The sequence below is a fragment of the Canis aureus genome, chromosome 2 (assembly GCF_053574225.1).
Source record: "Canis aureus isolate CA01 chromosome 2, VMU_Caureus_v.1.0, whole genome shotgun sequence".
Taxonomy (NCBI): Eukaryota; Metazoa; Chordata; class Mammalia; order Carnivora; family Canidae; genus Canis; species Canis aureus.
Window position 1 is genome coordinate 3,684,057 of NC_135612.1, and position 13,058 is coordinate 3,697,114.

General features: G+C 41.9%; 1 long non-coding RNA gene across 1 annotated transcript in view; it reads right to left on the minus strand.

Annotated features, from left to right (window-relative positions):
* Positions 1–13,058, minus strand: part of LOC144290008 (uncharacterized) — a 43,271-nt gene that overhangs the window by 28,527 nt on the left and 1,686 nt on the right. The window contains exons 2-3 of the long non-coding RNA XR_013357891.1: positions 12,714–12,852; positions 12,033–12,099 (exon numbers count right to left, since the gene is read on the minus strand). This is a non-coding gene — a long non-coding RNA (uncharacterized LOC144290008). The remainder of the gene's footprint in view (positions 1–12,032; positions 12,100–12,713; positions 12,853–13,058) is intronic.

Consider the following 13,058-nt stretch of genomic DNA (forward strand, 5'->3'; position numbering starts at 1 on the left):
ACTACTTTAAGAAGATATGATGTCTCATTCCATAAATAACAAAGATTGGCATGCTTGCCTACAAAACTGTCTCTACCTGCTCGGTAAAAATCATTTATTTATTTATATATATAATAGCCCTGATGTTTGTTAAAAGAGAGGAAGAAAATGGAATTCAGCCCAAACACTTGCTCATCAGTTTTTGACAAGTCAGGGTAGTTACTACTTATTTAATGACCTAACCATGTAAGTACCTAACCATACCTAACCATATAAGTCATAGCCTCCCTACTTAAATATTCCTAAGAATAAGTATAAAATCCTAAATAAGTACACATTCATAGGTATAAAATAATATATAGATGAGATTTAAGCATCTTCTCGCCTCACCTCCACCCCAACTCAAGTCAATTCCAAACCTTGGAAGAGTGTTTCCATATACACAAGTTGAAGGAACTTGGGCATGTTCCTTAAACCTCTCTGAGCCTTCAAGACTTCATCTGTGGGGAGAAAATACTTTCATGTGGGACAATTAGACAAGATGTGGGAATAAAGGTGGTCGGTTAATTATTCCATCAAGTGGGAGTAAGTCTCCTTCCTTCAGATCTGGATTTTGGTAAATCACTGTTTAAAATAAGGTACCAGCACCCCTTCTTGCTCACCATTGTCCCCCTCAGAGTCTAACCCGTACTGTACCATCAGAGTTGTCTAACACTTCCAGTTCTATACAGGGGCCCCTAGAGGATGCTGAAGAAAATCCCATGGCTGATTTTACAGACGCATGGTCCCAGCCTCAGCAGAGGCCCCTCCCCACCTCAGGCTTCCACGTGTCCCAGAATGTTCTTGTGTCCATTCACCATTAGGGGCTGTTTCATCCAGTCCCCCCTTGGTCTCCACTACCCCTCACTCCCCATTCTCTCTTTCAGTAGATGATCCTTTGTCCTATAACATTAGAAACACGGAGACTCCAAGGCAGTTGCTCAATTTCTCACCCTTCCCTGCCCCCATCCTCACCTTGTTCCTCATTTCTTTAATTTTATCCCATTTCTGTTGTACCTTTAGTATTTCCCTCTTCAATGACTTCTCCTCAGCTTATACAAGTAAGCCTTTCCAATCCCAAAGGTGTCCCTTTCAATTCTGCTTTCTTTTCTAGTCACCTTCAACCCTCAACCGTACTTCCCTTCTACTTTTCCCTTTCAGTATTCCTGAACAAGTGTCCTGGACTTGCAGATTGTCTCCATTTCCATCCAGTCTGGGTCTCCCTGCTACCATGTTACTGATGCTATTAGTAATGAGTATATTGCAATTACAAGGTATGGGGCTAGGTACTGGGGATACAGTAGTAAATAAAACAGGCATGATCCTTGTTTTCTGGAACATATATTGGGTGCATCAGTTCAGGACCTCTGGAAATGCTTACCAAGATGGGATCAGACATGCAGGAGATCTACTGAGGGAAATGCCTGTCCAAGATAAAGGGGTTGGAGTAGGCAGAGAGCTCTTAAATCACATTGCAGATCTGACAACTGTGAAAGGAGAGGAGGAAAGAAGGGTTGGATGGGAAAAGCCACAGCTTTTGAAAATGCGGCTCTAAGAAAATCTCAGCTGTGCTGATGCGACATCCCTGAGCCAAAGCTTCCTGCTAGAGGACTCCTGTGTTGAGCTAGCAGGGCTGGCTCTATGACTCTGCTGTGCTCCGTGCGATCAGAGGCAGTATGTGGAAAGTAGGGTTTCGGTGTTTCCAGGGTAGAAGACAGAATTCATCCATCAACTATGTTTCCAGAGACATGGACGGCACATCTCCATGACGGCACACTTTACACCGTATGCGGCACAGATTCACTTCTCCATTCATGTTTTCTGTGGTCCTCACGTACCTCTATTCCTGAAGAGATACTTAGAAGAGGGAGAGCTCCTATGGGGATAAACTACAGGCCCTATTACCACCATTGATCTCAAGCCTCAATGATAATCATCTTTTCTCTCCTCTCATTCTAAGTATCACTTCTGCCAGTCGTGTTGGCACAGCCCAAAGTCTTGTTCCTGATGGGTCTGATCTCGTGGAAATCATAATCTTCTCAGGCTGTGGTTGCTGCACATGCCATTCACCACGTAGCCCTACCCCTTCCTGCTGGTCGGGTTAAATTGTCTCTGTCAAGATGGTGACTCCATCTTACCTGCCAGTACGTGGGCATAAGGAGTCCACAGTGATCTGGAGGCAGTCAGAGCTTACAGTTCATGGGAGTCTTTACTTTGTCTCCTCATAAAAATGCACCCCCTGATGACCAGGACCTCTAACCTTGCAGAGTCCAGAGTTGAAAGAATGAGAAACACGGAGATTTTCACTGGGTCACTGAGAGTGATAAGTGGGGCCATTCCTACTTCTTGGTTTCCAGATCCATGTGTTCTTCCCAAAGAGGCCATTTAGCAGTCCCTGGTGGCACCCCATCCTCACAGAGCACTGCATCCAAGAATGTTATTTCAGATGTGTCTTCAGTAGGTTGTTCTACTACTTTCTGAGGTTGGCTGATTCTGGAAGGTGCACTAGGTGAGGCAAACAGTAAATTCTAAGCTGAGCAGCGGCTTCCCTGATTGGATGCTATGTTATATGGATTTCGTCCTAGGGATCAAGCATCCTATAAGCCCCAAGACAGTGACGCTGTGTGAGGATCCATGGAAAGAAAAGGCAAATTCATATCTAGAATAAATATCTATTCCTGTGAGGGTGAACCTTTTAAAGTGAAAGGGGTTCAATGTAGTTCACTTGCCACCAAGAAGACTGTCAATTTGCTGAAAGAATAGTGCCAGATTGGGGATCAGCACTGATTAGTTTCTGATGCTCAAAGGTTGGACATGTAGAGACAGTAGCAGTTGGCAAATGAGAATACATGCTGTCATATTCTTGTGTAGTCTCCATTGATGTCACTGGGCCACTCTGATTATGTGCCCATCATTCCAGTTCTGAGGTGACAGTGATGAAAGCTAGTGAATGTCAACTGCCATTTTTTCTTATTTGTTGTTCACTGTCTCCTCTATAGTTCATGTTTTCTACTGGGCATCAATGTGTGAAAATCTTTGTTCTTTGTACCTACTGCCATATGCTATCTATTTGCTTTTACCCCAGAACTTCTTATTTCTGATTTTCCGGTGTTGTTTCTTCTAGGCCCCTGGCCATCTGGTTAAGCTTTGTCACTGCCCAGGAATCTCAATCTCTATCAATATATACATATATTGTCTTCTTGGGCCACATGTCCTTGCACACAAAGTAAATGATGAGGCATATCACCTGCTCATTAGGAAGATTTTCCTTTTCCATTGTATTTCAAGGCCATCCCTGAATATGGCTATACAGCGGCCATCCATTTTTAGCTCGTACACACATCCTAAGCTGATCCATATGCAAACCAAGTCTAGACATTTCCTCCACCCACAGCTAGTCATAAGGGGCCCCACATACAGTCCTAGATATGATCTGGGACAGTGGTCCTGGTGTAGTTATGGTGGAGGGGTAGCCTACTTGCTCAAGCTTCTGGTTGTAGATATTAGGCAACCCTGGCCAATTTTCCCTCTATGAATTTTTCCAGAACTCCCTGAAGTCAAGCATTGTTGGCTGCCCCACTCTCCCTTTCAGTTGTTATAATTGTGGCCTGCGGGCTTTTAGTCGCTGAGCATCACTGCTTGGCTTCCATTACTTCGCTTCCCCATCATGAGAAATGAAGCTCCGAGACCATCTCCCTTACCATCAACCCTGGCCTGCAGAGGAGGCCACCACTGAGCCTTGAGTGCTGCCGGTGCATCTTTCTGATGGCCTTGGTGAATGGAACATGCTCTGGGGCCCTTTATGGAATCTTATCCCACAGGAGGCTTTTCGGTTTCACATATTTATTCCAGCATCCCACTTCCTGCAGCCTTTTTATTCCCTCCTCTACCATATGCGCAGCAACTCAGGCATTTCCATTGTCTAGCACAAGACGTCACTTTCCCCCCAGGCTTCAAAGAGTCACCCAAGTGGAAAGTTTGCCTCATCCCCTTGGGTCCATGCCAGAGCAATAAATTCTATGTCTTGAGAAAGCATCACCTTCTGGTTTTTTGCTACTCCAGCTTTATGTTCTGGCCCTTTGATCGAGCACCTTCAAAGTCAATCCCAGGGATATTCCCCTAGCCTATGTGTATACATTCTGGCTACTTCTTCCAGCTTCTTTAACCAAAATCTCTTTCCTTCCTTCGCAGGCTCAGCATGTTCCCAGCCAAGTTGTGTGGGGATTTAACCCTAGTAATTAATTAGCCTGGCAGCCAGGAGTAAAGGTGGGATGAACTCCTGAGGGGGGCCGTTACCTATGGCTTCATGGAGAAAAGAGCTCAGTACAATCTTCCCTGCTGGAGCTCCTAACTCTTTCTCCAGAGAGATGGCCCACCTCTTCAAGCTCTGAGGCTTCAGGGGGTTCTACAGAATTAAGATCCACAGAAGCACTCACTCAGATGTCTCCATTTCATGTTTCAGGGTCCCAGGTTTTCCCAACATCAGTCCTTACCCTAGTATATAAGAGCAGCTTTGACTGTGAACATTTAAATATCACTAGAGTCCAGCAACCTCAATGATCAGATCTTGATTTTGCTCCTCAGCTGTGACTGCTCTCCCACTGCAAGAGAGAAGTGCTTTTTTGTGAACTATCAGGTCAGCTTTCACATTTAGTCTTTAACTGTTTGTTAACAGATCTTATTAGGATTTCTAATTATCCCTCTGTAAGGCTTCAGCACAATTTAGTAATAACCAGCCAACTCCACTATAGTCTTTGTCCTCTCAATATTTATCAGATGTTTGCATCATCTCAGTGACAAGGGTATTCTCTTCCACTGGGTGTTTCCCAGGTCCTCACCTTTTCAACATCATCCCAAATACCTTTCCATTCTCATCTGCTATTTTCTACCAAAAGCACCTTAAGCTCCTCATCATTCTCCAAGCTTTTTGTTTTTTTTTTCCTGCATCATGCCTACACGTCTTTGCCTAGGGTACTGCCTCTGCCTACAGTTTTCACTCTTTACCTTTATGACCCATCATTCAAGTTCAACACTAGTATCATCTCCTGAGAGAGTCAGAAAGTAGACATGCATTTGCTTTAAAGTTAGATAGACCTGGACTGTAATCCCAGCTCTATCTTCTTACTGCCAGAAGAATCCAGCAGCTTCCTCGGGATGTACGTTCTTCTGTTCATGCTCAAACTGCAGGGATAATGAGTCTTCTCATGAGCCACAGAGTGCAGCTCTGGGCAATGGTAAGGAATGTAGTACAGGTGGGAGCTAAACTGGGGCTGGAGCCTTTTAAAATGCATCCAGTGGTTCTTAAAGGCCAAGACTACCTCTAAAGGCTGACCCCATAGCAGTCAGAAGAGCTGAGGTAGTGCATACTGGAGTAGTGAAGCTGTTGGGTTGCTGGTTAAGACTTTGGAACCAGAAGCATCTAAATTCAAATCCTGACTCTGTGACTCAGCTGAATGATCGTGGGCAATTTCCTTAAGCTCTTTGAGGCTCAGTCTCCTCCTGGGAAACCTGGAAACCTAGCTCATAGGATGGTAGTAAGGGTTAACTGAGAAAATGCATAGAAAGCATCCAGTACTCTGTTCAGCATATTGTAAGAACTGGATGAAATGAAGGGATGATATTGACTGTTCTACATTCCTGTTTCAGGTGATGGTCTCTCTTTAGGACAGAGGAACGTCCTAAAGAGAGGTGAAAGGGATATTTTTTTAAAGATTTTTATTATTTATTTATTCATAGAGACACACACACACAGAGGCAGAGACACAGGCAGAGGGAGAAGCAGGCTCCATGCAGGGAGCCTGACATGGGACTCGATCCAGGGTCTCCAGGATCACGCCCTGGGCTGCAGGCGACGCCAAACCGCTGCGCCACTGGGGCTGCCCGTGAAAGGGATATTTTAAGTGGGTTCTTTGCCTGAGGAGCCCATCTGGTCTCCTTTGTATTTAAGTTCTTTGCTCCTCCCTCTTTCCTGACCTTCTCCTTCCGTCTATCTGATACTCCATTTCTGCCCAGATTGCTGAGCACAGTTCTTTCTCCCTAGCTTGGGTCCAATGCTCTGAATCTCATTTACTCTGTTCTGCCCTCCCTTTGATTAAGGCCCTGCTGGGGAGCCACCCAATTAATCTGGCAAAGCAGTTAAGGGCAGGGCATTAGTGGCTGATAATGCTGCATTCCTCCTAGGGAATCTGCTGTACCCTAATAGGAGTCTCCTTAACTTGATGCAAGTAGTGACTAATAGGCGAATTTCAGAACCCTTGCAAGGTCAACATCACTGGGACAACAACTTACATAAAATCCAACTGGAGGACTGAACAGAAGAGTGAGTGCCAGACACTGGCTGAAAACAGGGCTCTCCTGTCCCTAGAAGTTGGTTAACGTTGCCAAGGGTCCAGAGCTGCTACAAGGCGCACACCAAGCTAAACTGGACAGTGGAGAGCACCCAGACAGGGACATTTCTGAGCTGTTGATTCAGAGCCTCAGCCTCTCTTGCCAGGATTGGTACAGAAGCCTTTTCTCAGGTCTCCCTGCCTCCTTGAATATGTCTCTTTCTAGTCTTTCTTCCGTACCACTGATGGGAGGCTTTTAGGCAATACCTCTCTGAGAACGTCATCTCTCTGCTTAAGATCTTTCACTGGGTCTCCATTACCTACAAGGTAAAGTCTGAACCCCTCAGCCTGACACAAACCCTTTTTGCCTGGCCTTTGCTCCCTTCTTCAGGCTCATCTCCTGCCACGGCCATACACTCATATTCCAGACCAAAGGGAAAGACCTGCTATCCCCTAAAGTCCTCTGGACCTAGCATTTGCAGTTCCCAACACCCAGGCTGTCTTCCTCCCCTCCCCACTCCCATACCACCCCATCTCCTCATTCTCCTCCTCTTGGAGATTGCCCCAGGGGTGTTTGTGTATTTCCTCAAGACTCATCTGTTACCACACCCTGGGGAAGTCTTCACTATCGCCCACCCTCACTTCACCCTGGCAAACTGAGACGTCTTCTCTTTTGTCACACATACCTCTGTTATTATATTTTCTCCTTTCTGGCGGGGGGACGGGCAGATAGAGAAGAAGAGAGAGAATCCTAAGCAGCTCCATGCCCAGCATTGAGCCCAACACAGGGTTCCATCCTACAACCCTGAGATCATGACCTGAGCAGAGATCAAGAGTCAGATGCTTAACCACTGAGCTACCCATATACCCCAAAATATTTTCACTTTAAAAATGTTACTTGTTTTGTACATTTCATCCCACATTAGGTGAGAGCTCTTTGAGCATCTGGAGCATGTCCTGTTTGTTTGAATCCTCAGCCTCAAGGGTTTAGGTGATTAATAAATGTGTTTTGAATGAAATAAATCTGGCTGTGAATGATCAGAATTTAGTTTGCATTCTGCGTCTACCACATATCATTGGCAGTTTATTTAGTTTCTCGGTGCCTCCATTTCCTATTTTGGCAAAGGGGAATAAAATATCTACCTACAAGGATGGAAATGAGATTTTATGAACTAAGTGTCCTGCTCCGTTCTAGGCACAGAATACTGTCACACTGAGGTGCTGCCTCTGCTTTACCCACTTCAGCATATATCTGAGTTGAGTTACACATCCCCAGAATCATGGGAGGAACCAACAGATTTGAGGGGAAAGCCAGTATTTGTTGAGTAGACACCTTCCATGTGTCTACTAGCCTTGTGCTTGACATTTTACATGCTGTTCCCAAGGCTCTTTCTTCCACCTTGGATGTCTGACCTGATAACTGCCTATAGTTGGAGGGTAATAGTGCTTGTTCAATAAACATTTTAATGTAAATAAATTGAATAGAATCTTTTTACATTGATTCAGGGTTTGACGACTATTTCCTTCTGCTGTACTTTCCCAGTAATTATGTTAAAGATTTTCCTTGAAGAAGGACTATTATGCAGACAGATTTATAAGCTGTTACTGCTGAGTGCTTGAAAGAGACTAGTCCTTCATACTGGAATGAATGTGTTTGGCCCCCAGTTTTTGCCAGCTTTGTGAGTAAAGAATTCAAAGATATGAATTTCTTTTTTTTTTTTTTAACTTTTATTTATTTATGATAGGCACACAGTGAGAGAGAGAGAGAGGCAGAGACACAGGCAGAGGGAGAAGCAGGCTCCATGCACCGGGATCCCGACGTGGGATTCGATCCCGGGTCTCCAGGACCGCGCCCTGGGCCAAAGGCAGGCGCCAAACCGCTGCACCACCCAGGGATCCCCAAAGATATAAATTTCTATTGTAAATTGAAATTTTCTCTACCAACAACAAATAAAGGAAATGAAAGGCAGAGATTGATTGCCATACATGTACAGATACATGGAAAGATAAATTTCCATGTATCTCCATTTGATGGCTATTCAGAGCACACTCCAGGCTGGTATCTTAGAATGGCTTATTTGTTAAATACTAGGAGAATTCAGTAACTGGCTGGGATTCAAATTGCTATGACATGTAAGTCTTTGCAATGTATTGTTTGTTCAAATAAACTGACAAGGAAATCTTTTAGGAACTAGAAACAGAAGGCCTCCCAGGTATAAAAGGAAAAACACTACAGTGAGCTCTTGGCTACTAAATACTTCTAAAACAAAGGAAAATGGCCCTAAGATATCAGTTTCTTGGCTTTGTGCAAATTCAGTCTGTCAGTACCTGGGCAGGACTCTTTCAATCATTCACTACCAGATATAAATTATAAAATGTACTGTTATTTATTGCTTATAGAATATTGTCTTTTAAGAAATGTCTACCCCAAAGGGTAACTATGTAATGGTACTGTGCTGATGTTTAATTTTTATGTGTTCATTCATGATTAAGCCATCATTTATAGAATGCTTAGCATGTGCCAGGTAATGCTTTAGGCACTGGATAGATAGCAAAGAGCAAGACAATGTCTGCTGTCCTGGAGTTCACACTTTGAGGGATGGAACTGGGGGGTAGGTAGAGAAAACATGGCTGTTAAATAAATAAAGTGATGAATGAGAAAAATATCAGAGAGTGACTAGTGCTATGCCCAGGGAACCTAAGAGTCCCCACAATGGAGATGCGCTTGGCGTGCTGAAGGAACAGAAGGCAGATGAACGCTGTTGGAGAGAAGCCATAGGGTAGGAGGCGAGGTGGAACACCAGACTTGGAAAATCTAGGTATTGCATTAGAGTTTTATTCTCAGTGAAATGAGAAACTGTTGGAAGGATTTTAACCTGAGTAGTGACAGAATTGGAAGAACATTTAAAAATGAGGGTGGAGAACAGATTCCAGTGAGTCAAGGGTGGAAAGAAGATTTTCAGCTAGAAGGATTTTGAGTTGGAAAAAACATGATGGTAGCAGACTATGGCAAACGAGTGAAGATAGAATCAGTGGAAAGATCCTACATATAACTCACATTTGCTTCCATTCATTAATCAGTCATGAAACTTTTCTAAACAAAATTTTTAGCATGGGAACAAATTCCTATGAGAAAGTATTCCAACCCTGCCAAAGAGGTGGCAAAAGAACTAAAGTATCTTTGCCTCTTTGACATTTAAATCCTAAATGTGAGCCAAGCACTGTGACTTGTGCTTTATCTCATTCAATCCTCATTACAACCCTTTGGATTGATATTATAATTAGTCCTATTTTATGAAATAGGGAAACTGAGGTTTGGAGGTCCAAAATCATATAGCTACTAAAAGGTATCATCAGAACATGTAATCCAGGTCTGGTTCTACCGAAACCAGTAAATTTATACAGTAACTACAAATTTAATTAAACTGCTTTTCAAAACTGAAATGTGTGAGTGATTTGCTATAAATATCTAGAACTTTTTTTTCCCCTCCCATCATAATTTTACCAAGAACTCTAGATTTTACCATTGAATAAATATCAGGGTCCGGAGTACAAAACTTGAGTCTATAAGCCCTAACTGTGGAAGGGGATATAAAAAAGGGGACCAGTGGGCTGTCAGATGGGTCGTACATTTCTCATACTACCTCACCAAGCACTTACAGGACAGTCTTGAGCTGAGACTTGCTAAACAACCTACTTTGTGTTTTGATTTTAAAATCCCACTGATTTTATTTTATTTCAGTGCTTCCACCTTGTAGCCCTTTTTCTTTTTTTTTTTTTTTGTTTTTTTTTTTTTTTTTTATCTTTTTTCTTGTAGCCCTTTTTCTACAGCCTCTTTCAATACCCTTGAAGGTGGTATTGTTCAGGCCCTTATCACCTGGTGCCTCATCAAAATACTTTTGGTGGTGCTTTGTGGTTTATAAATCATCCTTCCACATTATTACCTCAACTCCCATAACAGTGTGAGATAGATAGATGGTTTGTTGATAAATATATCTTTTTTCACGTTTAAACATATTTGCAAGTGAAACAGGTTTTATACCCTGTGGCAATTTACAATCGCTATTGGCCAGATAGCAGTTGTAGTGCATTTGTCATTGACTATGTTAGCTCTTTCTGACATATTTTTCCTGGTAGTAGGATGGAATTCGCTGTTCTCAACTGCTATCTCCTAACAGACTGTTTAAGGAAGGAATATGAGTCCTGATTATGATCTTAAAACCTCTATTAAACACCCTGAGATGTTTTTCAGAAACAAAATTTTCAGAAAGAATGGGGCTTGAAAAAAATTGCAGTGACTTTAGTGGAACATTCTTAAAAAAAAGGATGCATCACCAATGCATCTGACCGCACAGGGGATAACGTACAGATAAAAACATGGGTGCAGACTACTCTGAATCAAAGAATGATCCAGAAGAGCTGCACTCCGAATGCAAAAAAGCTTTAGGAACACCTTAACCCACAGATTCCCAAACTTGCCTGGTTCACCACATTTCTAGGGTCTCAGTACTTTTTCATAACCATGAGGCCAAGAGAAATATCTAAGAGGTCCATTTATAAAATACTTAGGTCCAACAATTTAGTAGCCATTTGAAAATCTGAAAAAAATAATATTTTTGTTTCATTCTTTAAAAACTAGAATTATCTTCTAATGGAGTAGGTATGCTTTTGGGCACTGCACAAGTCTTAATCCTGTTCACACTCTTTTTGCATTACTTGCTTATTTTTATGAATATAATTGATATACACTATATTATTTTGAGGTATACAATGATTTATTATTAATATACTGCATGATGATCATGACAGTAAATCTAGTCAACATCCATTACCATAGTTATAATTTTTCCCTTATGATGAAGACTTTTAAGAATAACTCCCTTTGAAAAAAAAATCAACTCTCTTGGTAAACTTTCAAATATCCAATATAGCATTAACTATAGTTACCATGCTATACATTACATCTCCATGACTTATTTATTTCATAACTGGAAATCTGGTATTTGCTTTTTTCTCAGCAATGGCCTTCAGCCTCACAAAATACAATGTCATCAAAAGGAATGTAGAATGTAGCCTGATCTAATGTTAAAATCAAGAATAACCTCAAACTCATAGTTGGTGCCGTGTCTAACCCATGTCCAAGTATCACTGTTTTCCTTTGAAAATATAAACCATCCCATGATATCACTCTAAGTTCCTCAAGGAGGCCTGCTACATGTTTTGGGAACTATGGCCTTAATCAATTCATTTGGCTCATATTTTTATAAATGCTCAAAAGTCATACATGATAAAAATAAAAACAATGTCCAAGTAAGTATATAAGAGCAATTCGATGTGCATAAAATAAAATTATAAAATGATACATCATTTTGTTACCATTTTACTGATAGGAATTTTTCTTTGGGGTACATAAGTGCTTTTTATAAGTGATGGAATCTTAGAGTCTATTTTCTAGATCATCAGGCATTAGACTCTGCATTTATCTCCTTGCCTCTAGGCACTTAGGCTGTACTTTGTTGCCAGATCAGTTCCCCTAACTCATAATTTTCATCATGTCACTTCCCCTTATCAAAATATTCCATAATTTGCCTTTGCCTGTACTATAAAATCCAGGTTTCTCAACATGACCAGTAATGCTCTCTGTGGTGTATTTTAGTGTACCTACTCTTTGTAGCTATAGCTTTTTACCTTTCAGGGCCAGAAGATTCAGCCGGTATCTTCTAATTGGTAAAGCACTTCTCCATTCTCCATTTCCCTGTTTATAAAATGAGAGTTTGGATTAGATCAGTGGTTCCTAGGCTTCTTTGGAAAAAAACAAAAACAAAAACAAAAACAACTGGAGACTGGCACAGGGTTGCCAGAGTTTGAGTCTATGACTAATTCTGATATTCATATAGTTAGTCTAGCTTAGGAGTATTGTGTTCCAGAGAAAGTGAATTATAACAACATAAATAATCAGGAAAAACTGAATAAAGTTAACCATAAAAGAATTCAGCTTGTTACCATCCTTGTTTTAGCTATGGACGTCATGGACTGCTGAGCACTGGTTCTCAGACCAGCATTTGAGACTAATGGATAATTCTTACTATTCAAATTGAAGCCTTAGACAAGGGCATCATATCACCTGGAAGATTGTCAGAAATGCTGAATCCAGAGTCTGCATTTTAAAGTGACTGCCATGCGACTGGTATACACGTTAGACCGGATGCTATCCAGCAGGATCGTTCTCTGTTACTCGTGATTCCCTTGTCTGGGCCTGGCACAGCTGCCAAACCAGGAACCTGCCCCATGACTTGCATCAAACTAACCTTGTACTGTTTTTCCATGTTTCTTTTTTTTTTTTTTTTGGCCACCTCCGTGCCCTCTTACCTGCTCTTCAATGGCTGATTCGGGTTTCATCTTTGCTCCTCTAAGCCTTCAGCTCTGTGTGATGTCAGGCAAGTTGATTTTCCAATCCAAATCACAGTTTCCTCAGCCATGAAATGAGGATCATATCTATATCATAAGGCTGGTGAAAGATTAAATGAGCTAATATTTGAAAACTGGACCATTGTGCTATGCATCACAGGTCCTCAATAGGGAGTAGCTGCTATCGTTGCTGTCTTTGTTCTTATTGTAACCATAATACTAGTCTAACGTGCAAAATTCCCTTCCCCATGGGGCTTACTTCTTAATGGGCGCTGCTAAATTAATGTTTGTCAGGTACTGTAGTCA